Source organism: Bufo gargarizans, chromosome 2 (genome assembly GCF_014858855.1).
Source record: "Bufo gargarizans isolate SCDJY-AF-19 chromosome 2, ASM1485885v1, whole genome shotgun sequence".
Classification (NCBI taxonomy): Eukaryota; Metazoa; Chordata; class Amphibia; order Anura; family Bufonidae; genus Bufo; species Bufo gargarizans.
In genome coordinates this window covers 705,313,049-705,340,910 of record NC_058081.1, presented here as the reverse complement: position 1 = coordinate 705,340,910, position 27,862 = coordinate 705,313,049, and the positions used below count along the sequence as shown (strand labels likewise).

The 27,862-nt window shown below is 44.2% G+C and overlaps 1 protein-coding gene across 4 annotated transcripts in view; it reads left to right on the top strand.

The window, feature by feature from the left end:
• Positions 1 to 27,862, top strand: part of PAX7 (paired box 7) — a 115,471-nt gene that overhangs the window by 31,685 nt on the left and 55,924 nt on the right. The window lies entirely within an intron of this gene.

Sequence of the window (27,862 nt, the reverse complement as noted above, 5' to 3'; positions counted from 1 at the left end):
TTTAAGCAGGGACGCCCAACCTGAGGCCCTCCAGCTTTGGCAAAACTACAACTCCCAGCATGCCTGGACAGCCCACAGCTAATAGGGCATGCTGGGAGTTGTAGTTTTGCAACAGCTGGAGCGCCGCAGGCTGAGCGTCCCTGCTATAAGGCATCTGACAGTCCTCCAGCATTTTAGGGGAAAAGAAGGAAACTATCCTTTTCCACTACGTAAAGTACACTGGCACTGGAGGGGTTAATTGGCCCCGCGGCGGGAGAGCCCCTGATGTCCTATAAATAGATTCCTTCAATTCAAACATGTCAATTAAATAATCTGCGGGATGACACATTTTTGTCAAGGTGCTGCTACAGCTTAAGAGAGTTGAGTTGTCGGGAATAATACATTCTAGACCCTGGCGGCAGCCAAATCTCTAAGTGCACAATTCCTCTTGTTAACGCTGCTTGTGGAATTGCTTTTTTGTAAGGCTGATCTGAGCAGGGTTCCCCTGGCCAGGGAATTAATTAAATTAACTGAATCTTCCAATACTTGTAAGACTGCAATAATATCCTCTGCCTTCAAATAGAGCCCGGCTGGTTAGATGATCACTGTAAGAATCTTCCATGCCCTCTCCTGCTGGGTGTCTCCCAGTGCAAAGAATGTCGCTTACAATATGGCTGAATTGCTCCTTTGAAATTTAATGCGTCCCGAGCATTATAACCTGTATCTGATTTTTTTTTTCTCCCCTCTTTTCTTAACCCCCGCCTTCCTTTCTTCCATTCTTTTTGGATGACTGTTTAAAGCAGATTAGAGTGATGTGGGTGACAACACTCCTCCCCGAGATTAAATCACTGCAGAAAACAATTCCGAGCTGTCATTGCCCGGGCTGTTATCCTTATTTCAGGAGGTGCTAGAATTTGTGACATCTCATGCACAACCCATTGACTCCTTTAATTTTTGTGCCTTTTGCAAACTCCAAACGAGTAATGGGTGAATCACCTGGAGGATATCGATATGTACTAAAGACCGAGTAATGCATGAAACCAGAGAAAACTTTTTTAAAAGTCTAGAAGCATCCAACGTCAGCTAATTCGCCCATTCCGAAAGCAACGGCAAGGTCGAGCCCGGCAGTTATCATCTATTACCATCGGGGTTCCAATATTAATAAACATTCATTATTCATTGCAAGAGCTAACACGTCTTCTTCCCACTTAGGGCTCACTGCCCATATTGTGGACCGTAAAGGGCTGTTCCGCAGTAAACGGACACTGGTGGTGTGGACCCACTGACTTGAATGGGTCCGCGATCCGCAAGATACGACCTGAAGTGGAGGCACGGATAGGAAGCCCACGGAAGCACTACGAAGAGTCCGTGCCTCAGCATTGCAAAAAGATAGGACATGTACTATCTTTCCCGTATCTTGCGGATCGCGGAACCCATTCAAGTCAATGGGTCCACATCAGCAAGCAGAGAGCACGCGACCAGTGCCCATGCATTGCGTACTGCTATTTGCAGTCTGGCCTAATTCCCGGCTTTCTCCGCCAGAACAGGAGGCAGGATCGCAGTGCCGCAGATGTGAAAGAAGCCTTATTTTGCATTAAAGTAGGTAACATTACCACTTAGATACATAATAATTTTAAGAATTATAATATATACTCTGAGATCTGCCATGTAAGTATCCTTGAAAATTTAGTCATTGGACGGAATAAATGTCCTGCTCCCAGTGAAGGTTATTTACAAAGTTTACTTCTCAAGGGCCAATGATCAGGGCAATTATTGGGAATGAACTTTCCTAGGAACACGTGTTCCTGATAACTGCCCTGTATAACGATGCCACTGATCAACCCATAAACTAGCAAACGCTCCTTTATCACCTAAATCAGGGATGCTCAACCTGTGGCCCTCCAGCTGTTGTAAAACTACAACTCCCACCATGCCCTGCTGCAGGCTGATAGCAGTAGGCCGTCCAGGAATGCTGAGAGTTGTAGTTTTGGAGGGCCGCGGGTTAGGCATCCCTGACCTAAATCATTGTTCCTGGGCAGCAGAACATCTTGTGTACACAGCGATCTGCAAACCACAAGCAATGCAGTGGTCACCCGCCCCCCTAACAGAGTAGACGACTGCTGCAGGTTAGTGCGGCTATTACTTCCTCTGATGCGCAGGCAATTATCGGGAATGAACGTTTCATTCCCAATAATTGCCTGTTGGGTTGGCTTGTGTAAAATAGCCCTACTGCAAAAGCTGGCGATATGGTTGACTTGACCATTTTGGTCAACCATCGATTGAAACTTTTTTGCAGACAGCAGACTTGTTTCTGCCAAAAATGTGGTCGACGAGGTTGGATAATTTCAGCTATGGTCAGTTGAAATGACACAATTCAGTTGACTATACACCACTTTTATTATTATTTTATTTTATTTGCACCCTGATCGGCCAGTTTCGTCTGCAATGTTGGTGTTGGGATGGCTTGTGAAGATCGGTCTCAATCTAACCGGTGCCTATCTTATGTATAAGGCCGGCTCGAAACTGCTTTCTTTGGTCTACAGCCATTGGTCAACATTTAATTTGAAAAAACTAAGGTACAACATATAGCACTATATATATATACAAGATACGTAAAATGAGGCTGGGGCAGATCATTATATGACAGTTTGGGCATAACTCAGGGTAGTGTTGATTCCTACAGTACAGTAACTCCAAATCAATAGATGTCAAGGAAAAAATATTGACTCTTTTTGCTGTGCGGATCACAAAAGTACAAAAATCCTTTAAAGCTTCAAAGAGGATACGGGGAAAGTGTGACCTTTAACCCCCGCCGCCTGATGATGGTGTAAGCTGCAGGAAGCGACAGTGTTACAATAGCACAGGAGTGGAATACGTTTTACCTGACTCACCTCTTATCGTGACCACCTGGACATGCTCAGATTATAGGACGCTCTTCTGCAACGCCTTAATTATTGTGCAGATCACAGGAAGGGATGGTTGGGATTTAACCCGTGGGGCGAATGGAACTGGTTTGAAGTGAAGAAAAGAAAGTGACATTTGAAAGTTCTAATTAGGCGCAGATAAGAAGAGAGAAGGGTAACGCCATTGTTTGGGGATTAACACCTAACGAAAGACATAAAGGGCACGGCACAGCTGATAAGTACTTGTTGCTGGCCCGGAATGGCATCACGTAACAGAGCGCAGAGTGTTAATAGTCAGGAATCTGTCAGGATCATCTACAATGTGTGCAGCACTGCCCAAGAGAGTGGCACTTCCACTGCTGGTGACATAGAGAATCGCCATTCACAGTCACAAAACCATTAGCTGCATCAGATGTATCCTGCAGATTTGCAGTTATTTAGATTTTGGGGTGACGGGGGGACTCAATGCTTAAAACAAAAAAATTAAAAACAAAAACTGCCCATATCGATCCCCTGTTCTGACACTTCCCGGGTTGATCTTTGTAATGTAGCAAAGCAATGTGGCAGGTCATCGCTGCAACCAGTTTTCGGATTAGCGATCACATTTCCGTGGGAAGCAGGGGCGGATTGGCCATAGACCTTACAGGGAAATTTCCCGGCGGGCCAATGCCCAGGGGGCCGCCTGAGCCCTCCTCGTGGCCGGTCAGTGGAAGTGTTTGGGGACGTATTTTCTGATGGACTGAGTATTTGGGGGGGTACAATGTGCCACAATATGGTATTGCTGGTCCTGCCTTCCATCAATTTGGACCCAACTACAAAACGGGGCCACTTTTAGTAGTTTTTCCAGGGCCACTTTAAGTTCCCAGTCCGCTCTTGCTGGGAAGCGTCAGAAAGGGAGCACTGAGGGATCGGTACGGTAGCGCTGTTTTCTATTTGTTTTGAAGCATTATGAGTTTTTTGGTTTTTTTTTCTAGCCTTTTGGGGATTGTTATTTATTTTTTGCCCGGTTTGTTAGTGCCAGATCCAGATGTTGCATAGAAGTCTACAGGAAATATTAAACACAGAACTTTTTTTTATTGAATATTTTTTGGGGGTCAATAAGTTTTTTTTTTTTTAACTAAATTGCTGGATGCTCTGGTGTTTTCTCCCCCTTATTTGTCTGGCCTTTTTCTCCTATAGACCTCCATTGTTTTTTTTTCTTTTTCTGAGCTCTAACTAATGCAAGTGCAGTGTAGGGTGGCATACTTTTCTATAAAAAATAAAAAAGGCAAGGGATAGAGAGTGTGGGAGGAAACCCACAGAGGGCAAGCAAACTCCATGCAGATGTTGTCCTTGGTTGGTTTTGAACCTAGGACCCGTGAAAGGCACCAGTGCTAACCACCGAGCTACCGTGCTGACCATAATAAAAAAAAAAATTAATAAGAAAACAAAACCACTGTTCAAGTCTGGTGTTTTTGAGGCTTTTGTTTTGCTCAAATGTGCCAAGAGGTGGAAGTGGCTGCCTAAGAGTCAAAATCCGACTTCCCAACAAGCCTTGTGATTTGACAAGGGAATATAGCCAGGCCAGATATCCATCCGTTTTGCCCAAATAAAATGCACAAGAAAACTATGTGTGGCAGAACCCTACAGAAGTTTTTACTGACTGGACAAACACTTCAAAAAAGTTGTCAGGAGGGACTATATTTCTTATAGATGGCTCAGAATGAGTGATTGGCTAAACAGGCGAATCCTGCCGGTTTCTGCATCAATCTGGAACCAGTACGTGGAGCACAGTCGGGACCACTAAGCATTGGAACCGCAGGCAGATCACTGAGTGTAATGCTACTCTTTTTTTTAACCCACTTTTACCATAAATAATTAAAAAAAAATCCTACCAGACAACCTCTTTAATGAGGGAGTTTAATAACGATGGCCTATCCTGGATAGGTCATCAATATCTGATTGGTGAGGGTCCAACTCCTGGCACCTACTGCGATCAGCTGCGGCAATCTAGTGAGCCCTGCAGACTCTTCCTAGGCCAGTGACGTCACGTTTATTGGTCTCATGGCCTAGACGCAGCTCAGTCCCATTCAAGTGAATGGGCTGCAATACCAAGCACAGCTGCTTTACAATATACGGCACTGCGCTTGAAAAACGGTGAGGACAGCTGATTGGCTAGCGTGCCTCAAGTTGGACTCTCACCGTCTAATATTGATCACCTGTCCTGAGGATAGGCCATCAATATTGTACTCCTGGAAGAACCCCTTTAACCGACAGTCAAAGGCCCGGTGCACGGCCCTATCTGGAAATTGGGAACTGACAAGTCGACTTGACTGCATGAGATCATCGGTTAATATTTCAATCACAGACAATCTGTACAATTATTAATTATAAGCACTGAGTACTTTTTGATGGTGACGAACAGTCCAGCAGTTCTGGTGATGTTTGCCAGATGGGATACTGGATTAGTAGTAGTCTCATCACTGGCATAAACAAATAGTTACAATTAGATACAATCTTACCAGAAATGAATCATTAGACTGGTGCTATCGGTCAATCATGCCTTGCTTACCCCTATAAAATTAGGAAACTCTAGAAATATTTCTTAATGTTATTTTATCATTTTAAGATTTGATCCTCGCTATTGGGTCACGGGGCCGCTCAACCTGTAGCTCCAGGTCCAGTGTGAGGGGCGCTGAGAGCATCATGGGTTCTCGGTTGGTCTTTAGGTTTGTTTTCTGTTTGATTTTCATAACGTTATGCATGTTAGGATTGTGACTTAGATCTACCTGAAAGCAGCAGAGTCAAACTGAGTTCAATGAAGTGCTTTCGTGGGTATTTTTCGCCTGATCTCAGTGGTCACCTTACCCCACTGGCGCTACTAATATCCAGCACTCTGGGGTGTGAATATTCCTTCCTTCTGATTGCAAATAGCCAAAAGATTAGTAGCAGCAGCTGCTTGGAAGGGGAACAATAGAGAGACCTAGGAAGTAGAGAAATTGAAAAACGAGAAACCCCTAATCAGAGCGTCTCAAAGTTCAGGCACTCAGAATCCGTGGCTCAGCGTGACCTCGGACTCTGCCGGGAAAGCTGTTTACTTAGATGAAAAAGCAGAACATTTAATGAAACTCTTTAGAGACGTAAATAGTTTGTACTAATAGCTGCCCCTCTCTGAACCTGACCTTTCACAAATACACAATCAAACGAGCCCGTCGTGATGTAGAAATACATTGCCGCCATCATACAATTCATCCTTCCCAGTGCAGACTCTTATGTGGAATCACAATGTTATTATCCTGCAATGGTGGGGGCTGGGAAGTCGGACTGGTGGATTTGGAGTCAGGATTAACGTAGCGGCTCCAATGTACATATATTGTTGCATATTTAGGAAGACATTTTTTGCACACTGATAAATCTATTTTATGTACTAAGTGACGTTACCATAATTTTACTACAATAAATGTGTTATTGCTCATTATTATTAGACCATTTAGGAAGGAGTTTGGAGCACAGAAAAATAGAAGAGTCAAATTTTATGCCCCAGTAAAAAAGCAGGATCCAATGGGTGCTGCCACTTCTCCTGTAAGTCCTGAATCATAAGAACCCTAAAATAAGTTATTAAAATCATAGTAAGCATTTCAAGGTCGAACTGACCTATTGCTTAAGAGGAGAGGCAGGACTGGCATTGAAAGGAGTAGTACAATTGTAATACATGATTTTAGCCTTCCTATGACCCTGGACTTACTTGGATAAGTGGTGGCTCCCGTTAGATCCTGCGTGTGGATGGTTCCTTGGAGGTCCCATTAGGAAAGGTCTACAGGTTGGACTAGGGGCCACGTTCATCAGAGGAGGGATACGTTGTACAGGTCTCAGAGTGGTGTCTGACCACTATAAGGGAAGGCGCTACTAGTTCTATACATACTCAGGGATAAACATCTGCTTTTGGACTGATAATGCTACCCGCCATTACTGGTCATAGGTATACCAGGCTCTGGTCTATTACTTATGTACAGGTTAAAAAGTTTGGCTGTAGCTATGAGAAAAATAACTAATGTTTAAGGCTAGGTTCCTATATATTTGGAATAAACTTTTACACGAATAGGTGCACTACTGTGGTGGATGCAATCAACAAAATCTGACTAAACCCTTACAATGATGTTAAAATGAGACTTTAGTTAATATATCCTTATATGATGGAAATACCGGAGCCCGCACACCACGTCAAGGTATCTCAGGTGGCACTGGACCTAATGCTAACCTACCTGTGCCGTATGGGCAGTGGGCAAATTACAGGAGCGCGAGGTCCGACTCACAGCAAACAGCTCCCCGTTACCTCCAGTGTGAAACCATACACGCAATGGGAGGATGGAGGAGGCTGAGTCCCACCCAAGGCTGACCAATATGACTCAGGCCTCACAGGTGCACCAAATGTAGCCTAAAGATATAACTCAAGGCACATTCAAATTTGGAGTTTATACATCTCCAGGCATACACATGACAAAATAACGTGGTCTCAAAAAGTAGGAAATGCTCAACCCCGTATGCAGTTATGCATCTATACCCGGGGGAGCACATGTATCTATACCACATCTGCACATGTGGTCCGTTGCTAATGGCGATCCCCAGCAAACAATGCATGCAGTGATGGATGCAATCAACAAAATCTGACTAAACCCTCACACTGATGTTAAAATGAGACTTTAGCCAATATATCCTTATATGATGGACATACCGGAGCCCGCGCACCGCGTCAAGGTATCTCAGGTGGCACGGGACCTAACACTAACGGGTTTGAGCATTTCATGCTTTTTGAGACCACGTTATTTTGTCATGTAGTTCCTATATATTTGGCCAACCGTTGCGGTTTTTCTCTGGTGTGGCAGTGAAGTACTGGACGATAGCTGAACCCAAGGTTTTCTATGGGATTGTTTCTGATATTCGGAGCATCAGTTGTAACAACAGATTTCGACTTGCAACGAACAGAGAAAAAAACTGCATGCAACATTTTTCTGTAGATGGCGGACCAGTGTACACACCGCACAAAAATGTAATCAGTTGTGTCCTGCTCAGGCATAAAACAAGTGACCAGACACAAATGATATATGAAAAGTGAACACAGTTTATGTACAGTCCCGAGTGATGTGCAGCGTACAGTTATTGTCACAGTGACAGGGAACAGGCAAATACAAAGCTAAGGCTCCCTTCACATATATCCAGTGATCTGGCTCAGTTTCCCTCCAGCCTGGTACAGAAGAAACGGGAGGGAAACAGAACCTAAAACTGATCCTATAGTTTTCTATGGGATCGTTCGCATACATCAGGTGCATCACTTGTGATGCCGGATATCAAATACCCCCAGACTGAAAGTCGCTGCATACACAACTGATGTATGTGCACCCAGCTTCACATCTATCGGCCCATCTGTTTCAGTTTCCCTCCATGTTATACAGAAATGCTGGAGGGAAACTAATGCCAGAACTGATTCCATAGTTTTCTATATGATCATTCGTAGCATCCAGCACATTAGTTTTGATGCATAGACCATTTTAGTACTAGTACTATCTGCAGGGGCGGATTGGGAACTTAAAGTGGCCCTGGAAGAAAATGCTAAAAGTGGCCCCGGGTCCAAATTGATGAAAGGCAGGACCAGTAATATATCAAATTGTGGCACATTATACCAGTGTTTCCCAACCAGTGTGCCTCCACCTGTTGCAAAACTACAACTCCCAAAGGCTGTCCAGGCATGCTGGGAGTTGTAGTTTTGCAACAGCTGGAGGCACACTGGTTGGGAAACACTGCATTATACCACCCCAAGAGAGCCAAAGTCCATCAGAAAATACTGCCCCAGCAGCACAAAGTACATCCCCAAAAACTTCCACTGGCCGGCCATGAGGAGGGCTCAGGCGGCCCCCTGCGTATCGGCCCACTGGGAAATTTACCTTTAAGGTCTGTGGCCGATCCACCCCTGACCACTAGGCTGATGCACATAGATCAGGTGAGCCCAGCTCCTGCAAAAAAACAAAAAACCCAACTGTCTGGACAAATCCTAAGAATGATAGTATTCACACAGATCTGTTGTGTCCGGCGAACATAGCCAGGCAGGAAAATGCTGCATGCTGCACAACACATGCATCAGATGCCAGAAAGGATCCCACAGAAAACAATGGCATCAGTTCCCCTTCGTCTTCACACCACCACGTGCAGGAGGGAAAATAACGTGACCGCAACATTTACCCATTTGGAAGCAGCAGGGAGCAATGCTTCCCGTAAAATGTAACTGAACCCCCTGTACGAAACTGTGCGGCAGCACATAAGGCCATAGCAGTAAAAGCCTCTGATTCATGAAAAGATACTCAAATATCAGTTACAATCTAATGCAAATGTGCGCGTACTGCCGCTATCTAGCCGAATAATGTCAGCAGCGTCCGGAAAAGACGAGACGTCTTTCCAGCGTAGGCTAAAAACCGACGTATTGTTCCATCAAAGTGAATGGAGTTTTCTTTTTCTCTATCTATCCCACACTATAGAAAGAGAAAGACTTCAAAATGCGTTCGATGGTGGAACGTATGAAAGAGCCCCTACCCCCTAAAAACAGTCCCGTCAGGTTTTTTTTTTTTTCTTCTTTCCCCCTCCCCTGGTTCTTACAAATGAGAACATCACCTATTCAAGCGGATTGATGAACTCGACCAAAAAGTTTATTAAGAGCGAGAGAAGACAAAGGCTGTAAAGGGCTTCTGCAACTGCAGGCCAGTATATAAACTTGGTGCCATTGTCCTTCTAAGGCGGATGCATGAATACCCCTGAATGGCCTTCTTTAGAGTGACAAGATCAAGCTAGACAACAGCATGTTAAAAGGAGGGTTGTTTTCTCTCTCCAGCCAAAGATCTGTCCCTTCTCCCAGTCTGCATTAATGTACATCTGCAGTGGGAGGAATAAATACTGGGGATTTGTGTCTCCAGACCCCTTCGTCGCCAACACCCTGATTTCTTAACACCATATGCCACAAACGGGAAAGATCTTTAGTAAACCAACAACATCCACAGGGACACGGGTAATCTCACATGTCTGCGCTTAAGAGGGTCAATGAAGACCAGTCGGAGTAATGATTTAGTAATTCTTCATACAAGTTACAAAGGGAGCAGGTAACTTTATCATAAGGGGGTGCAAAGATTTCGACTCAAAGCCTGCCATTTATAACAGGACAAAAGCGGACCTCTCCTGCTGTGTCCTTCCTCCATACCTTGTAGATTGTAAGCCCACGCGGCCAGGGCCCTCTATCCTTCTGTGCCAGGTTGTAACTCGTCTTCTTGTTCGTTCTTATTGCAATTGTCTGTATTATGTATGTATATAAACCTTATCATATCTACAGAATAATAATAAATAATAATAATAATTACCCATCCGATGCACGGTCAGCCGTTATGTCGTAAAGGGCATCGCACCACTAAGCGGATGAGGTGTCAATGGCAAAAAACATATTGTAAAACTTTAAATATCGCTTCCTCAAATTGTAAAATGAAATGACAACGTACATGTAATAAATATATAAAAATAATGATTATTTAATGAAGATGCCAAGTTTGCAGGTAGCTGTAATAAAGAGCACGTAAAGCCGGTCCCAATGAAAGGGGTTTTCCCATTGCCCAAAGTTAAAGATGAAAGGGAATCTCCAGATCATTGGTTTTATTTTTCCTACTACTGACCCCCCATTACTCCCACTGTCAGCACTCAAAGCTGCAGTGAAATACATCGTCAGGACTGCACGGAGAGAACTCATGTGAGCATGCGCAGCAGTCCTGACAATGTATTTCAACCCAGCTCCGAGCGCGGACAGCGGGAGAATGGGGCGCAGCAGGAAAATTAAATGGAGTGTTCTGGATTCCGTATCTGCAGCACTACTCATTTATGGCTACTTGGATGAATTTAATGATACCTTTCACTTAGAGTTCTGTTGCTTTATTCTGGGGGGAAAAAATGACTTTTGATCCATATGCAAATGAGCAGTTAAGTGCACCGAGGGAGGGCCCAAGCCACTCTGTGCACCCTTGCTCCTCCTGCATCTGTCTCCTTCCCGACTAACAGGGCCAGGTTCCTGCACAGTCATCACGCCAATCAAAAAAGGAAAGAGAGGGGCTGACAGCAGGAACAAAAGTGCACAGAGAGGTTTGGCCCCTCCCTCGGTGCACTTAACTGCTCATTTGCCTATGGATGAAAAGTACTTTTTCAGCAGAATGAAGCAACAGATTGCTTAATGAAAGCTAGAGCTTGCCCTACAAGCCATTGTGCATCCTGGTGACAGACTCTTTAATCATATGTGCACGATATAATGTATCATGGAAATAACGACTTAGGCTACTTTCACACTAGCGGCGCGGACCTTCGGCAGGCTGTTCCGTCCTGCCGCTAGTGACTGCATGCCCCCGAACTGCCGCTCCGTCCCATTGACTATAATGGGGGCGGGGTGGAGTTCCGGCGGAGGCACGGCAGCGCATGGCGAGAGGCTGCCCGAATAAATGTCGGACATGTCGTAGTTTTATTCCGGCAGCCTCTCGGCGTGCGCTGCCGTGCCTCTGCCGGAACTCTGCCCCCATTATAGTTAATGTGGACGGAGCAGCAGTCCGGGGGCACACGGTCACTAGCGGCAGGACAGATCCGACAGGCTGTTCACCCGCCGGAGGTCCGTGCCGCTAGTGTGAAAGTAGCCTTATGCGGCAATTTGCGGGACAAAAAATAGCAATTTTTTGCAAAGTGGCTCTTGCAGCTCCTATGCCTCGTAAATGAAGAGGTGAAGGATATCTCTCTCCTTACAAAGCACAGGGGTTGCTGATCTGCCATCCTATACTGTGCACGCACAGAAACCACCTAGCACGGTATAGTGAATGTGTCAGCAGTGCTTGCGCATGAGCAGGGTTACCAACCGAAAGTTATTAAGACCAAACTGTGCATGCTTGACGTGTAGTCTCCTCCCAAACATACTGGGACTTGTCCTAAATTGTTTGCACCGCTGCGCATGTGCAGTGTGTCTCAGGGTTTGCCGAGACTTGCCGTTATGTAGGCATCTGCACAGTGCGTATGGATGGGCACAGTACAGGATATGGGCTGTTGATGTTTGTAGCCTATATCTCAAAATAATCCGTCTCTCATTGTGCATTTTTGGCAAAATACATTTTTGGAACCTTTTCAGCAATGATTATAATATGGCTGGATGGAAAGATTCTCCTCATACTTGATGCCACACTGCTGTATACAAAACAACAACGCAGGTGTGGTCAGCCTGCCGCCTCCGTGCACGGATCCTTGGTGAAGCAAATCCAGCTCAGTAAAGAGAAAAAGCTATTCCAGCACTTGGAGACTTGGGATAAAAAAAAAATCCTTTATTTAAAAAATAATTAAAACAATCCATGTGCAACACAGGTAGACATTCTCCCTACGCATTTCGGACTAAGCCTAGTCCTTATTCATGATATAAAATCGAGGAAGGGTTTATGTCATGAATAAGGACTAGGCTTAGTCCGAAACGCGTAGATCGGTTATCCGGGGGTATGTCTATCTGTGTTGCACTGTTTTCATTGTTTTTCAAATAAAGGATTTTCTTTTTATCTCAAGTCTCCAAGTGCTGGAATCACCTTTTCTCTTTGGCATAAGCTGTTTACCTTCTATGTTCCCGTTGGTCCGGTTTGACGAGTGTTAGGGCACGGCCACGCGTTCAGGTTTCTTGATGCAGTTTTGGAAGCCAAAAGCGGATGGTAAAAAAGGAGAGAAAGAGTAAAGGGCAGATACAACTTCTCCTCTTCTAAAACTGCATCTGGAGACCTGAACTTGTAGCCGTAACCTTAGACCTGAAGCAATATTATTTTTGTTAATTGACAGGATTGGTGCACGATTGTCCATACTGTAACCATTGCACACATGGGGTGTGGGGGGGGCATGCCTTGCACGCTGCACTCCAGAAGTCTTCTTTATTTTCTCAAACATTTTGCAATATTTTACATTTCTACACCACTCACTCCACCTTTGAAAAATGGGTGGGAATGTGGGCATGGTTAGCTTGTTGAGCTGATTTAAAGGTGTTTTTGGCAGATCCCTGCCTGTCCAGACCTGCAAAGGGAAGCATACCTACCTGCTCCCCGCCACTGGGTCCCGGCTATTTTTCTCTCCAGCCTCTGCTGCCTTGCTCACTGTCAACATCCGCTTTGACATCGCCGTAGCCATTGACTGGGCACAGTGGTAACCTTCCTTCCTTGCCTCACCAACTGACATGGCGCAAGGGGGCAAAATCCCCACTGTGGCCAGTCATTGGCTGCAGCGACGTCAAAGTGGAAGTTGACAGCAGGATGACTCGAGCGAGGCCGAGGAGCTGGGACCCAGTGGAGGAGAGCAGCTGAGTATGCTTCCTGTTGCAGGTCTGGCCTGGGGGAAGGGTGCTGCCAAAAGACTCCCAAAAGGTGGCCAACCCCTTTAAGACAGATATTTCAACAGGGATTTTTTTTTAAGTTGTGAAATTCTTGCAATCTTACTCCAGTAAAGAGGTGGTGTAGAACGTGAAGACAGAAGAATTAGACTTAAAGTGCACCAAATTTATGAAACATTGTGCAACATTACAACAACGCAGACACCTGCAAATTCCCCAAAGTCATATCCCTCAAATAGTCTAATTTTATGTATAAAGATAAATCTGAGGCTACTTTCGCACTGGCATTTTGGCTTTCCGTTTCTGAGATCCGTTCAGGGCTCTCACAAGCGGTCCAAAACGGATCAGTTTTGCCCTTAATGCATTCTGAATGGAAAAGGATCCGCTCAGAATGCATCAGTTTGCCTCCGATCAGTCTCCGTTCCGCTCTGGAGGCTGCCTGCAGCGTTTTGCTGTCCGCTTGACGATGCTGAGCCAAACGGATCCGTCCTGGCACACAATGTAAGTCAATGGGGACTGATCCGTTTTCTCTGACACAATAGAAAACGGATCCGTCCCCCATTGACTTTCAATAGTGATCAAGACGGATCCGTCTTGGCTATAGAAGACATAATACAACCGGATCCGTTCAGGACGGATGCATGTGGTTGTATTATTGTAACGGAAGTGTTTTTGCAGATCCATGACGGATCCGCAAGAAACGCTAATGTGAAAGTAGCCTAAGATGGTCCCAGATATAAATTCTACATTTTCCAGATTTCAATCCAGCAGGTGGGTATCCTACAGCATTTTATTAAACTCCAGATAGCAGCACAATGACCACAAACTTACAGAATGCATATTTAGGAACTGGAATTATTTTTTTTTTTAAATGGCTGCCTTAGAATTTGTTTCTGTGGTCTTCTTGTATACGATCCTCTGTACAGAAGTTGTGCAAATTTGAGCTTGCACTTTGGAGGTCATTTAAAAAGAAATGTAATCTGCCCACATGATGGGGCGGCGCAGGAGACCACTCACTGCAGACATTTTCTCTCCTATATATTTCTATATCGCCAAAAATTACTGGCAGAACTGAATTTGTCGTTTAAAGGGGTTTTCAATGACTTTGTTTAATTTAATCTATCATCCATTTTTTCCGGAATGTAAGTCACTTTTAAATTGACTTATATTTATGATGTCCCCTCCGAGACCTCACGGCTATCCGTGCCTACGGTGAAATCCGCAGCAAATCCACCACCATTTAAAATCTGCATTACGGGTCAATTTGCATTGCAGATTCGTTTCGCAAGGAGTGGATGAGATTTTTTAAAAAAATCTCATCTACATTGCTGATATTGCAATACGCGGACACCTATCCGCGCTGACATACCCGCAGCATTCACCCCCACGTGGATGTACCCTATGGGTGGTTTGACACACACCTCCTTTTTGGTGGAGCGGGGGGGGGGGGGGGTGTAGTATATAAGTCCTTTCTTTGTATTTCGTATTGAAAAAAAAAATGCCAGATGGAAAACTGCCCTAAGGGGGTGGTTACATTCTGCAGAATTTTCCGCGACAGAAAATCGGTTCCGATTTTCTGCAGAAATCCATGTGCTTGCCGCCCCGTTCCAATGATTTTTAGTAACGGAAAATTCTGCAGCGTATGAAGGTGGAATTCATAGCTGCCGTAGGAGAAGAGTAAAGTATATAAAATGTTAATATTAAACGTAAAGAGGTATTTCACCAATGAAGTAATGATACTTGTCGCACAGCGGCGGCGGCGGCGGCCCGGGTGACATATTCCACTTGCGAAATGATTAGTGATTATCAGATGGCAGGCAGCGACTTGTACAGCTAATGGATGACAATCTGTTCTACACAAAGGGTTAATGTGATGCCTTCACTTCTGTCACAGCCGTGCAAAAGGCCAGATGCCCTAGTGGGAGTGAGCACAGAGGGGGCGTGCAGGGGGTCAAGTGGTAATCAAAAAGGCAAAAACAAAACAGGAGAAGGCGTCCAGCCCCCTCCCCTGCTGAATAGAACAGTTGCCATTTCACGGCTGAGCAAAGTCTCGCTCCCCTCCAGGGTTTTCTCTGACTTGTGACCCCCGCAGCCACTACTTAACGCTTTCAAAGGATGCAGGAGCCCTAGAGAGGTGACCTGGGCAGGAACTGACTCCCCAAACCTGCATTACTGGGCCCGTGGGGCAGACAGGGCAGGGTGGAAAGGGAGAAAACAGAGAGCACTGATTTGGGCCACTTGGAATTTTTCTGCATTGAAGGTGTCAACATGAAAGACTCTGCTGGGAGTGGGAGTAGTCACCCAGGACGGAGAGAGCCCGGCAAACGCCCACCGTTCTCCTCCTTTCACTGCACATTAAGGTAAAGATACCGAATAAGCCCTGTGGCCCCAACATCACCCCACACACAGCTACTGGTCTCTGTACACATTCGGTAGAGAAGCCCTTAAAGGAGATGTCATTGTCGCTGTGTGGATTCCAGTTCCTTCTTGTCGTCAGTAAACCCCATTTTAGCACGACCCCTTAGGCCTCTTTCACACCGGCGTCCCGAAATTTGCCCCGAATGAGTCGCGTGTGCGTTGCGGGAAGCCCGCGGAAATGCGCACACAATTTCAGTCAGTTTTGACTGCGATTGCGTTGCGTTGTTCAGTTTTTATCGCGCGAGTGCGATGCGTTTTGCACACGCGTGATAAAAAACTAAATGTGGTACCCAGACCCGAACCCAGATTTCTTCTCTGAAGTTTGGGATCGGTGTTCTGTAGATTTTATTATTTTCACTTATAACATGGTTATAAGGGAAAATAATAGCATTCTGAATACAGAATGCTTACTAAGATGTCAATTGAGGGGTTAAAAAAGAAAAAAAATGAACTCACCTAATCCACTTGTTCGCGCAGCCGGCATCGTCTTCTTTCTTCTTCTTTCAGGACCTGCCAAAGGACCTTTGATGACGTAATCGCGCTCACCACGTGGGGACGTCAGCGCAGGTCCTGCTGAATGAAGATGGAAGGATGTTCTATCTTCATTCAGAAGGACCTGCGCTGACGTCACCTGAGCACGATTATGTCATCAAAGGTCCTTTTAGTAAGCATTCTGTTTTAAGAATGATATTATTAATTTTTTAACCCCTCTAGCGCTGGTTTACTATGCAACCATGTTATAAGGGAAAATAATACAGTGAATAGACTTTAATGGGGTCCGGTGTTGCTCATCCCCATCATCTCCTAGCAACCATGCGTGAAAATCGCACCGCATCCGCACTTGCTTGCGATTTTCACGCAGACCCATTCATTTCTATAGGGCCAGCGTTTTGCGTGAAAAACGCTGAATATAGAACATTGGGCAATTTTCACGCAACGCACAAGTGATGCGTGAAAATCACCGCTCATGTGCACAGCCCCATTGAAGTAAATGGGTCCGGATTCAGTGCGGGCGCAATGCGTTCACTTCACGCATTGCGCCCGTGTGAAAGGGGGCCTTACAGCGTGAGAAGAGTTTGATCTGAGAAAACCTATGCAAGTACTTGCATCCTCCACAAAATCGAGAAATGTTTTTTTTTATATTTTTTAAATAGAACTCTGTGATCCATCCTGGGAAAATAGACCGTTGCCCTCATCGGCCACTGTACACACTGGATTGTCAGAGGGACAAGACGAATAGTAACACCTACATGTCCATTCTTCCATACATTTCCAGGAGGACTAATAGAGGAACAGCACAAACGGACATGCCTGGCAGGACCAAATCGGATTATGATGTAAAAAGGCCTTTTCCGGTGTGTCGAAGAAATCTTCTGAAAAAAAAAAAAAAAAAAAAAACAGTAGACAGGGGACAACTTTAAAAAGTCTTGCAAACCTCTGACAATTTCTTTGACTCCCAGGACTCGCCGCCCCCCCTCACATTGATGGTTATCATGATACAGCTCCCGGTTTCTCACTTACAACAAATCACTTGTAGATCACTTGACCTAACGAGACGTAATGAGGCCAAGTCTCTGAGGTGCACATGTCACACACAGCCCAGAGGCTCCGCACTTCTCCGCGTTTCCCCGTGTAATAGAAACGCCTGCCTTGTAAAGCTGAGAGCTGCAGTTTATTGGCTTTTCATAAAGGAACATGTGCACGTTATCTGCCCTGGGAATAATCCAGGCAGCATTTATTGAGGATTGTCGTGCCGGGAGGAAGTATAAAGTATTCAATGAGAACATATCCCACAAAATATACTCACGTTTATCTCTGGCAGATATGGCTCCGTGCCCTCAGCCTGCAGCAGGAGACCGCGTGTCCGTCATATAGGAGCTTACGTCTGCACAGCAGTGCAATTAGCATTGCTAGAATGTACATATCTCCTGGCTTTATATAGCACTTACGTATTCTGCAGCGTTGTACGCAGATTGTAATTGATCACTGTCCCCAGGAGCATGCAATCTGAACGCTCTATACCTGTATGTCTTTGGAATGAGGGAGAAAATCAGGGGGAACGTACAAACTCCGTGGGCCAGATTTATCATGACTCTGACAGCTCACTCCACTTTAACATATGGCTAAAGTCAGTTTTAGCCAAGTCAGATTTATGATCGGCCCTTTAAGCCTGTAATAAATGTGGTTTGACAGTAGCAGTTTATCCGTCAGTAAACAGCTTTACAAAAGTCGCACGTTTTTATGAAAAAGTCGCACGTTTTTATGAAAAAGTCGCATGTTCTATTAAAAAGTCTCATAAGATAAGCATGGTCCTCACTGGAGGGAAATTGCGACTTTTTTGAGACTTTTTTGGGACTTTTTAAATAGTCCCAATAGTAAATCTGTCTAGAGATTCATTTACATAAGAAAACACGCCCACTTTCAGAAAACTGGCGAGCATAGTGCAGAGCAGAAAAAAGTCGCAAATCTGTGCGCAGTTTTAGCGTTTGGGACTTTTTTTGGGACTTTTTCACTCCATTATTCTGACCTGAGCTAATGATAAATCTGGCCCTATGTGTTTATATGGCGCAGGCATATTCTAAAGCGCTGCACAGGCGTTTCCATCACTCACCGCCCCCCAGTGGGGCTCAGACTCTAGGTTCCCTATCAGTAAATCTTTGGAGCGTGGGAGGAAACCCATGCAAACATGGGAAGAACATGCAAATGCCACGCAGATGGATTTGAACCCAGGAGCCAGCACTGCAGCTACCAGAGATACGTCAAAAAGTAAAGCGGTGTCCCTATCCATATAATACGACATAAATGTCTGATAGATAAGGTCCCACCTCTGGGATCTACCTCCAAAAAGGGAGTCCCCTAACCTCCATCTCACCTGGAGAGTCAGTATCATATAGCTGGCAGTGCCTGCCATCCTATTCACTGGTGCATAGGACGCCACCCGTTGAGCCTGGCACCGGGCGCTGTGAATGGAGAAGTTTCTGCACAGGACACGGCTTCATCCTTTCACTATAAGACTGCCTGCACGCGGGTGTGGGTGAACACACATAAGGCCTCCTGCCACGAACGTGTGCGCCCTGTGGCCGTGCTGCGGCCCGCAAAATGCATGTGGTCCATGGTGCAGCCGCAGCGGATCGCGGACCCATTCACTTTAATGCGTCTGCGATCCGGCCGTTCCGCAAAAAAGATAGGACATGTCTATATTTTTGCGGGGATGGAAGTACGGGACAAAACCCCACGGAAGCACTCCGTAGCTCTTCCGTAGGGTTCCCGTTCCGTGCTTCCGTTCCGCACCATTCTGCATCTCCGAATTTGCGGACCCATTGAAGTGAATAGGTCTGCATCCGTGATGCAGAATGCCCAGAGAACGGCGCCCGTGTATTGCGGATCCGCAAATGCGGTCCGCAATACGGCAACAGGCAGCACACACGTGTGCAGGAGGCCTAAGATTCACAATTTCCGTGAGGATTTATGTATGTCTCTGCAGCATACCGCACCAAAATGTGCAATTTCTAACTGCGGTTTTTGGTGCGGATTTAATGCGAAAAGCGTGAAATCTGCGGCTAAAACCGCAAACATAGCCGGCGGGCCGCAATAGGGCCACGGGCACACAACGTTCGTGTGCAGGAGGCCTAACTCTATGTTGTGAAGTTGCTCTGTTATTCCTACTGAAAGCATGTGAATGAATTGCCAACTGCACAGTCTGACGTTATCCAGTCACTGGTGGACTGTGCTGGGACCCCCCCCTCCCAACTGGTAATTCATTCATAGACTTCCAGCAGGAATAACAGGTGAATGTCACGATCTACAGTCATAAAAATACACTCTCCATAATGGCCATCTCATTTGCAATACAACTATTCACTAAAGACATGTCAGAAGTGGTGACAAGTCCTGAGCAGCAGGTAGCAAGGAGTTGCCTGGTTATATAAGTGCACGGAAATTAGTATTTTCACACATTTTTTTATTTATTTTTATCCAGAGACTTTTCTTTCCTCTGTGCATTGTATATACCTCTCTACAGCCAACCACTCGGCCATATTGCCCATAGACGTGTCATTCTGTAACTCTCATTAGATCTGTGCGTTTATACATACGTCTTATTATGTGCACCGCGCTGGAAAGATCCTCCTGAGACTAGATGAGGCTATCTACTAGGGCTGACCTTACACACGCACAGGGGCTTTAGAGACCCTCCGAGCACATGTACTACAGAAGAGGAAACAAGAATGTCAGCCTGGGGCAGTCAGCAAGGCTATCCCCTGTATTTATAGTACATAACCTCTCAGCTCTTCCTCCCAGTAATTATCAGGAGAAAGGACATAAAGTGACGTCTGTTACTGGACAAGAGGCTGACTACTTACCTACTCATCCGATGAAATGCTTAGGCTACTTTCACACTAGCGTTTAAGTTTTCCGGTATTGAGATCCCTCATAGGGGCTCAATACCGGAAAAAATAAAATGCTTCCGTTTTGTCCTCATTCATTGTCAATGGGAACAAAACTGAACTGAACAAAACGGAGTCATGCAAAATGCATTCTGTTCCGTTCTCATACCGGAGAGCAAACCTCAGCATGTTGTAGTTTGCTTTCCGTCCTGGGATGCGGAATGACCCCCAATGCAAGTCAATGGGGACGGATCCGTTTTCTCTGCCACAATAGAAAACTGGATCTCTCTCCCATTGACTTTCAATGGACTTCATGACGGATCTGTCTTGGCTATGTTATAGAGCAGGCATGCTCAACCTGCGGCCCTCCAGCTGTTGCAAAACTACAACTCCCAGCATGCCCGAACAGCCTACAGCTATCAGCCTTCAAGCAGGGCATTGTGGGAGTTGTAGTTTTACAACAGCTGGAGGGCCGCAGGTTGAGCATCCCTGCTGTAAAAAATAAAAATCTGACATCACGTAGTACATGAAAACCAGCCTTGCACCTCACATGGATGCAGAGATCTCCCCCATTCATTGCCTTAATTCTCTGCAAGATTTATTTCAAGCCGTCTGCACGGTGGGCACAAGTTCTTTCTCTGGGGGCATGTCCTGTCTGCTGCCGCTGATGGAACTGAGTATGTGCGTCCACCTCAGTGAGGTTCACTGAGAAGCTAGTGAAAAAGCAAACAGCAGGTGGCGCTGTACAGATACAGTTTATTGAATAGCTCAGAAATTTTTATGACATGCAATTACAAAAGTATTCTGGTTTGAATTAGTTTTTGTGGGACAACTCCTTTAACCCACCTTGCGGTGGTCCTTGACTTTGGTCCGCACTGCACCTGCTTGCTTTTCCTAGGAGACGTCATTGACCCAGCGCTGTAGATGCTGCGTGAATGGACTGAGGGCGTAGATGCCACCAGGGTTGGTTGTAGGCCCCCTATAAACCTCTTTCATACATGGCCAGGGTGAAGAGCACAAAGTCCATACGGCCTGCGCCTCCATAGAATATGACTTCCAGAAGGTTGAAGGCGCGGAACTGATGAGAGGATCTCGGCGATTGCGTTAGAATTCTGTATGTATTTCAGGCCGCCCCGTGGCACCGCTGCGTATGGTAAATCATCGCCTTGTTTCTCCCTGAGAATATAGATTGTTTATTGACCCGGAGTCGCCATGTGAGACGCTATGGCTAATGAAAGCGAAATTACAAAGATATGGAACATGTTTTAAATGACAAGCTGAATTTTACAAATGATGTGAACCATTTCATGTCGTATTGTATTCTAAGGAGAGAAGAAATAACAAGGTTTTCGCCAACATTAAGCAATCAGGCCGCTTTATTGATGGTTAATCCTTCTGAAAACTGAATTTCATGCACCTGAATATACCTGGCCATGTATCTAGGCGGGTTTTAGAACATTTTTGTGATTTGGGCTGAAGTGGGCATCAAAGACCACATGCCATAGACACACCATGGATTAACCCTATGGGATCTGACCTCCAGAAATTCCGATAATCCAGCTCTTATCCCCAGCATAGAATTTGGCATCAGGGATTTTCAATGTCTACCTTGAGGCTCTCTACCTTCACTTGTAAGCGTGGCATCTTTTCTATGTCTGTCCACTAATCCATAGCAATTTATAATATGGCACCAGCCGGGTCTATTATCACAGGACTGCAGATATGTTACCTTGAAAAGGAATGTATCGCCTATTGTATTTACTAATTAAAGCCAGGCTCTAATAATAAATATTATTTTCTGTTTTTATTTTCAGTCCATGACTATAGGGGCAGCCATATTGCATAATCTGCAGCCACGTGGACCATAGGAACTAGAGATGAGCGTATTTCATATTTTGGTGGTAAAAGCAGAATTGCGTTATGGATTCCGTTACCACGGACCATTTAGATGCCTTTAGAGGCATTCCGTTATTCATTCCGTCATAATAGAAGTCTATGGGATGCAAAACGGATCTGTCCTGTTTTCCTTTACACAGGGGAGTCCTCTCTACAGAACAGTAAGTCACCCCATACTTAGTCCTCAGTGGTCATGAATTAGGCCTCCCCCGTGGCCCACAAAATGCAGGCTGCAATGCACGAACACCGACCGTGGGGCAGCCGCAGCGGATCGCGGACCCATTCACTTTAATAGGGTCCGCTGATCCAGCCGTTCAGCAAAAAGATAGGACATGTTCTATCTTTTTGCGGAACAGAAGTACGGGACAAAACCCCACGGAAGCACTCCGTACTGATTCCGTAGGGTTCCTTTCTTCCGTTCCGCATCTCCAGATTTGCGGACTTATTGAAGTGAATAGGTCTGCATCCGTGATGCGGAATACACACGGAACGGTGCCCGTGTATTGCAGAGCCACAAAAGCGGTCCGAAATACGGCAACGGGCAGCACTCGTTCGTGTGCAGGAGGCCTTAGTGATGAGCGAATCGAAATCCACGAGGTGTACTTTGATCCGAATTTCAGGATAAATTTGATTGCAGTGAGGCCGAATAGATAGATATGGATAGATAGATAGATAGATAGATAGATAGGAGATAGATAGATAGATATAGATAGTAGAGATGAGATAGATAGATATGGATAGATAGATAGATAGATAGATAGATAGATAGATAGATAGATAGATAGATAGATAGATAGAGATAGATGATATGGATAGATAGATATGATAGATAGATAGATAGATAGATAGATAGATAGATAGATAGATAGATAGTAGATATGAGATAGATAGATATGGATAGATAGATAGATAGATATGATAGATTAGATAGATAGATATAGATAGATAGATAGATAGATAGATAGATTGAGATAGATAGATATGATGGATAGTAGATAGATAATAGATAGAGATAGATAGATGAGAGATAGATAGATAGATAGATAGATATGATATGGATAGATAGATATATGATAGATAGGATAGATAGATAGATTAGATAGATAGATAGTAGATAGATGTATAGATATGATAGTATAGATAGATAGATAGATAGATAGATATGGATAGATAGATAGATATGAGATAGATAGATAGATATGAGATAGATAGATATGGATAGATAGAGAGATAGATAGATAGATATGGATAGATAGATAGATATAGATAGATAGATAGATAGATAGATAGATATGGATAGATAGATAGATAGAGAGATAGATAGATAGATAGATATGAGATAGATAGATATGGATAGATAGATAGATAGATATATATAGATAGATAGATAGATAGATATGAGATAGATAGATATGGATAGATAGAGAGATAGATAGATATGGATAGATAGATAGATAGATATAGATAGATAGATAGATAGATAGATATGGATAGATAGATAGATAGATAGATAGATAGATAGATATGAGATAGATAGATATGGATAGATAGATAGATAGATATGGATAGATAGATAGATATGGATAGATAGATAGATAGATATGGATAGATAGATAGATAGAGAGATAGATAGATAGATAGATATGAGATAGATAGATAGATATGGATAGATAGATAGATAGATAGATATGGATAGATAGATAGATAGAGAGATAGATAGATAGATATGAGATAGATAGATAGATATGGATAGATAGATAGATAGATAGATAGATAGATAGATAGATATGGATAGATAGATAGATAGATAGATATGGATATATAGATATATATATATATGGATAGATAGATAGATAGATATGAGATAGATAGATAGATAGATAGACATGGATAGATAGATAGATAGATATGGATAGATAGATAGATAGATAGATAGATATGGATAGATAGATAGATAGATAGATAGATATGAGATAGATATGAGATAGATGATAGATAGATAGATAGATGGATGGATAGATGAGATAGATAGGAGATTGTTAGATAGTGACATGGAAAATGTAATAAATCACCAAAAATTATTAAAAAAAATGTTTAACGTAAATGTGATTTAAACAGTAGCTCGCTTTCTGATGGCACGCTCCGTGCTCAGACACGGGTCATGGCAAGTTCCTTAAAAAGCCACATTTAATTAGGGAAGAATTCAGGCATGTCATTTAATTGCTTTGCCATGCAGAAGGATGGGGTGGTGTAAATTTAATGGACCACAGGAGGTAGAAAAAACTTTTACCGCTGTGGAGAACATCAGCAGATGTCTGTTGAGGATGCAAGCCGTCGGAAACAAGAATAGCGACCATTTGTTTGCAATTTATACAATGTACCTGATTCAGACCTTCCAGTTCTACAATATACTGGAGTGGGTCCAGTCCTCTCCCAGGCATCAGACCCTCTCCCCTTCCAGGGTGTATAACCTGATTCTGGGACAGCAGCCAGCCGCCTGGAAGAAGCAGCACCCTGCACTTCCCTCACCATCACCACTACAAAATCTGATGGAAAATGAACCGCTTCTATTAAAACCAGGAATTTTCCATTTCAGATCTGCATTTTGCCCCATAGCTTTTCTATCAAAGTTCTTTCCTTTATTTTTTTTTATTTTCCCCCCCCCTTGCAAACTTGTGACATTGTTTAAGGAAATGCGAGTTTTCAACCGGAAATAATTGGAGCGGTCTGTGGGATTTCATCGCTAAGTTTTGCATTGCTCAAGATACGATAGACGACCCGGAACATGTTTTTTTTTTTTTTAATGCTACGTCTTCGGGTAGTGATGCCAGAAAGATGTAACCCAAATAGCATGTGACCCGTAAAGAGTTTTGACATTCGTAATATTGTAATCTGGTGGGCCGTGATGGGTCCATCCTGCACGCAGAGCCAGGCTGTCTTTTCTAATGTCTTGGCTATCTCTGCGGCTGGGAGAGTGCCTGCGAGTGTCAGCTTGACACAATGTGTAACAGTAATTAAGAAATAAGCCTCTTGCCCAGTTTCACAGTAATCAATGCGCTAAGTAACTTCCATGGTCCAATGCCTCAAAAATCACCATTAGCCTACGCCACTTACGGCCAGAAAATTTCTTATTTTCTGCTTCTCATCGGCTGCCGACTGGAATCTTCACATTGCGGCATTTATACATTTGCACTTATACAATGACAATAAACACGTTCCCAGAGTGTTACGAATCAGAAATTTGTCCCATTTTCTCCACCATCTTCCAGGGAGTGCAAGGGTGCTTGGTCTGAGGGCTCGGTGGCCAAAATCCTCGGTGGGAGGCGGTGGGACGGAAACGGAGGGTTGTGTCTGTGATATCACGAAGGAGGGGTTTGCCTGTATCTTCGCTATCACTACTTCAGATATACGGCAGCGACGATTTCTTATTTTACTAATAAAATAAAATAAACAAACAAACAAACAAACAGTACAAACCGCGCAGATAGCGGTCAGGGACGGATGCACAGCAGGACGGGTCAGACGGGGGGACAGAAATGACAGGCCTGGTTCATACTCCTGCGGCTGCACATCCTCCCCTGCAGGAGGCCGAGGACACTTGTGGAAAATAATGAATGCAAGGTAGTATTAGTTTTACAAGGCAGGAGATCATTTCTCTATAGTAAAGGGAACAACCCCTGCAGTGACAATCACCTGAGGAGATCTTGTGTCCCATCTGCCAGCATTTTCTTTAAGGAGATTTGGTGACAAAAAAAAAAAATCTAGTGAAAACGACTTGTCCTTACTGTCTGAACCAGGACATAGGACAACTCCTAACTAATTGTAATCTGGGAATGAAGGAAAATTGGGTTCACACAAGGATGTCAGACAGTGGGGTACAGAGCAGGGGAGCCGATCAGATTGATATTTAGTTTGGTGGAAAATATTTAGTATAAGGGCTCAGTAGGTGTCTTGCGATCCCGCCATTTTTTTTTTTTTTACTCCTGCAGAAATGTCCTATCCTTCTCCGCAAAATCGACAAGTATAGGACATGTTCAATTTTTTTTTTTGCGGGGCTACGGAACAGACATACGGATGCGGACAGCACATGGGTGTGCTGTCTGTATAACTTTGTGGCCCCATTGAGATGGATTCCGCAAAATTACTGTGTCCATGAGTCCTAACTTGAATTTATTGCAATTTAAATCCCTGATCATTCTGGGCTTAGAAGTATCTATCTATCTAATCTACAGGTGAAACTCGAAAAATTAGAATATCGTGCAAAGTTCATTTATTTCAGTAATGCAACTTAAAGGGGTTTTCCGGGATCAGAGCTGAACCCGGACATACCCATATTTTCACCCAGACAGCCCCCCTGAGGCTAGCATCGGAGCATCTCATGCTCCGATGCGCTCCCTTGCCCTGCGCTAAATCGCGCAGGGCACGGGCTCGTTTGTTTTCAATAACACACTGCCGGGCGTAAACTTCCGCCCGGCAGTGTGTTCGGTGACGTCACCGGCTCTGAGGGGCGGGCTTTAGCTCTGCCCTAGCCGTTTTACTGGCTAGGGCAGAGCTAAATCCCGCCCATCAGTGATGGTGACGTCACTGGGGTTCCTGTCAGCCCCATAGAGAGCCCGGTATGTCACCGGATCTCCAAAAAATGCCTTTGCCCTGCGCGATTTAGCGCAGGGCAAAGGAGAGCATCGGAGCATGAACTGCTCCGATGCTCATGTCAGGGGGGCTGCCGGGGGGAAAATGGAGGGATGTCCGGGTTCAGCTCTGAACCCGGACAACCCCTTTAAAAGGTGAAGCTAACACATGAGATAGACTCATTACAGGCAAAGCAAGATATTTCAGGCCTTTTTTTGTTATAATTTGGAGGATTATGGCTTACAGCTTATGAAACCCCAAAGTCACAATTTTGAGGTCCCCTTTGCTCAGGGGGTATGGATTAATTATCTGACTAGAGTGTGACACTTTGTGCCTAGAATACTGAACCTTTTCACAATATTCTAATTTTAAGTTGCATTAATGCAATGAATGGACTTTTGCACGATATTCAAATTTTTAGAGTGTCACCTGTATGTTCCTATCTAAGCAAGTATATATCGGTGTGTATATATATATATATATATATATATATATTTATACATTTTGCTTTTAATCCCACTAAAATCAATGGGTCAAATTGTCTCGAAACCAAAGATATAAAGAAGCAACAAAAGGTTAAAAAAACACATAATTTTTTACTTCATTGTGTAAATGGGACTTGATAGTTTCCTTTTAACATGTACCAGACACATCTTGGGGGCATTAACCAATGCAGCCATCTAAAACATAACTGCATTTTTGCGGAAAAAATGGCGTTAAGAACAAACTTAACAAATGTCACCACTTTTTCCAACACGAATGACAAATTTTTCAAGTTTGAAAAACGTTTATTTCTTTGTTCGTCTAACTGTTCTGTCACTGAAATATATCGGGGTCACAAAAAACAAACATATCGGTCTAGGTTCACATTTTTAGATCTAATCGTATTATATATTAAGAAGCTGTTAAAAACCAAAGACATAACCCCGCGGGTCCGGCCGCACTGTCAGGTTTCTGCATGCAGTTTTGGAACAACAACCAGGAGTAGATTAAAAAAGTTGAATGTGTCCTTTATACTTTCTCTCCTTTTCTGATCCACTCCTGATTCTGGCTTCCAAAACGGCATCAGGAAACCTCACCGTGTGGCCGTACCCTTAAGGCCCCTGGCAGACGAGCGTGTCCGGAATAGGCCCGGATGCGTTCAGTGATAACTGAGCGATTTCGCAGGCAAAGTCATTCAGTTTTGTCTGCAATGTTCAGTTTTAATGCAATTTAAAGCGTTTTGCAGACGCGTGATAAAATTTTTAGCAACCATCCGTGAA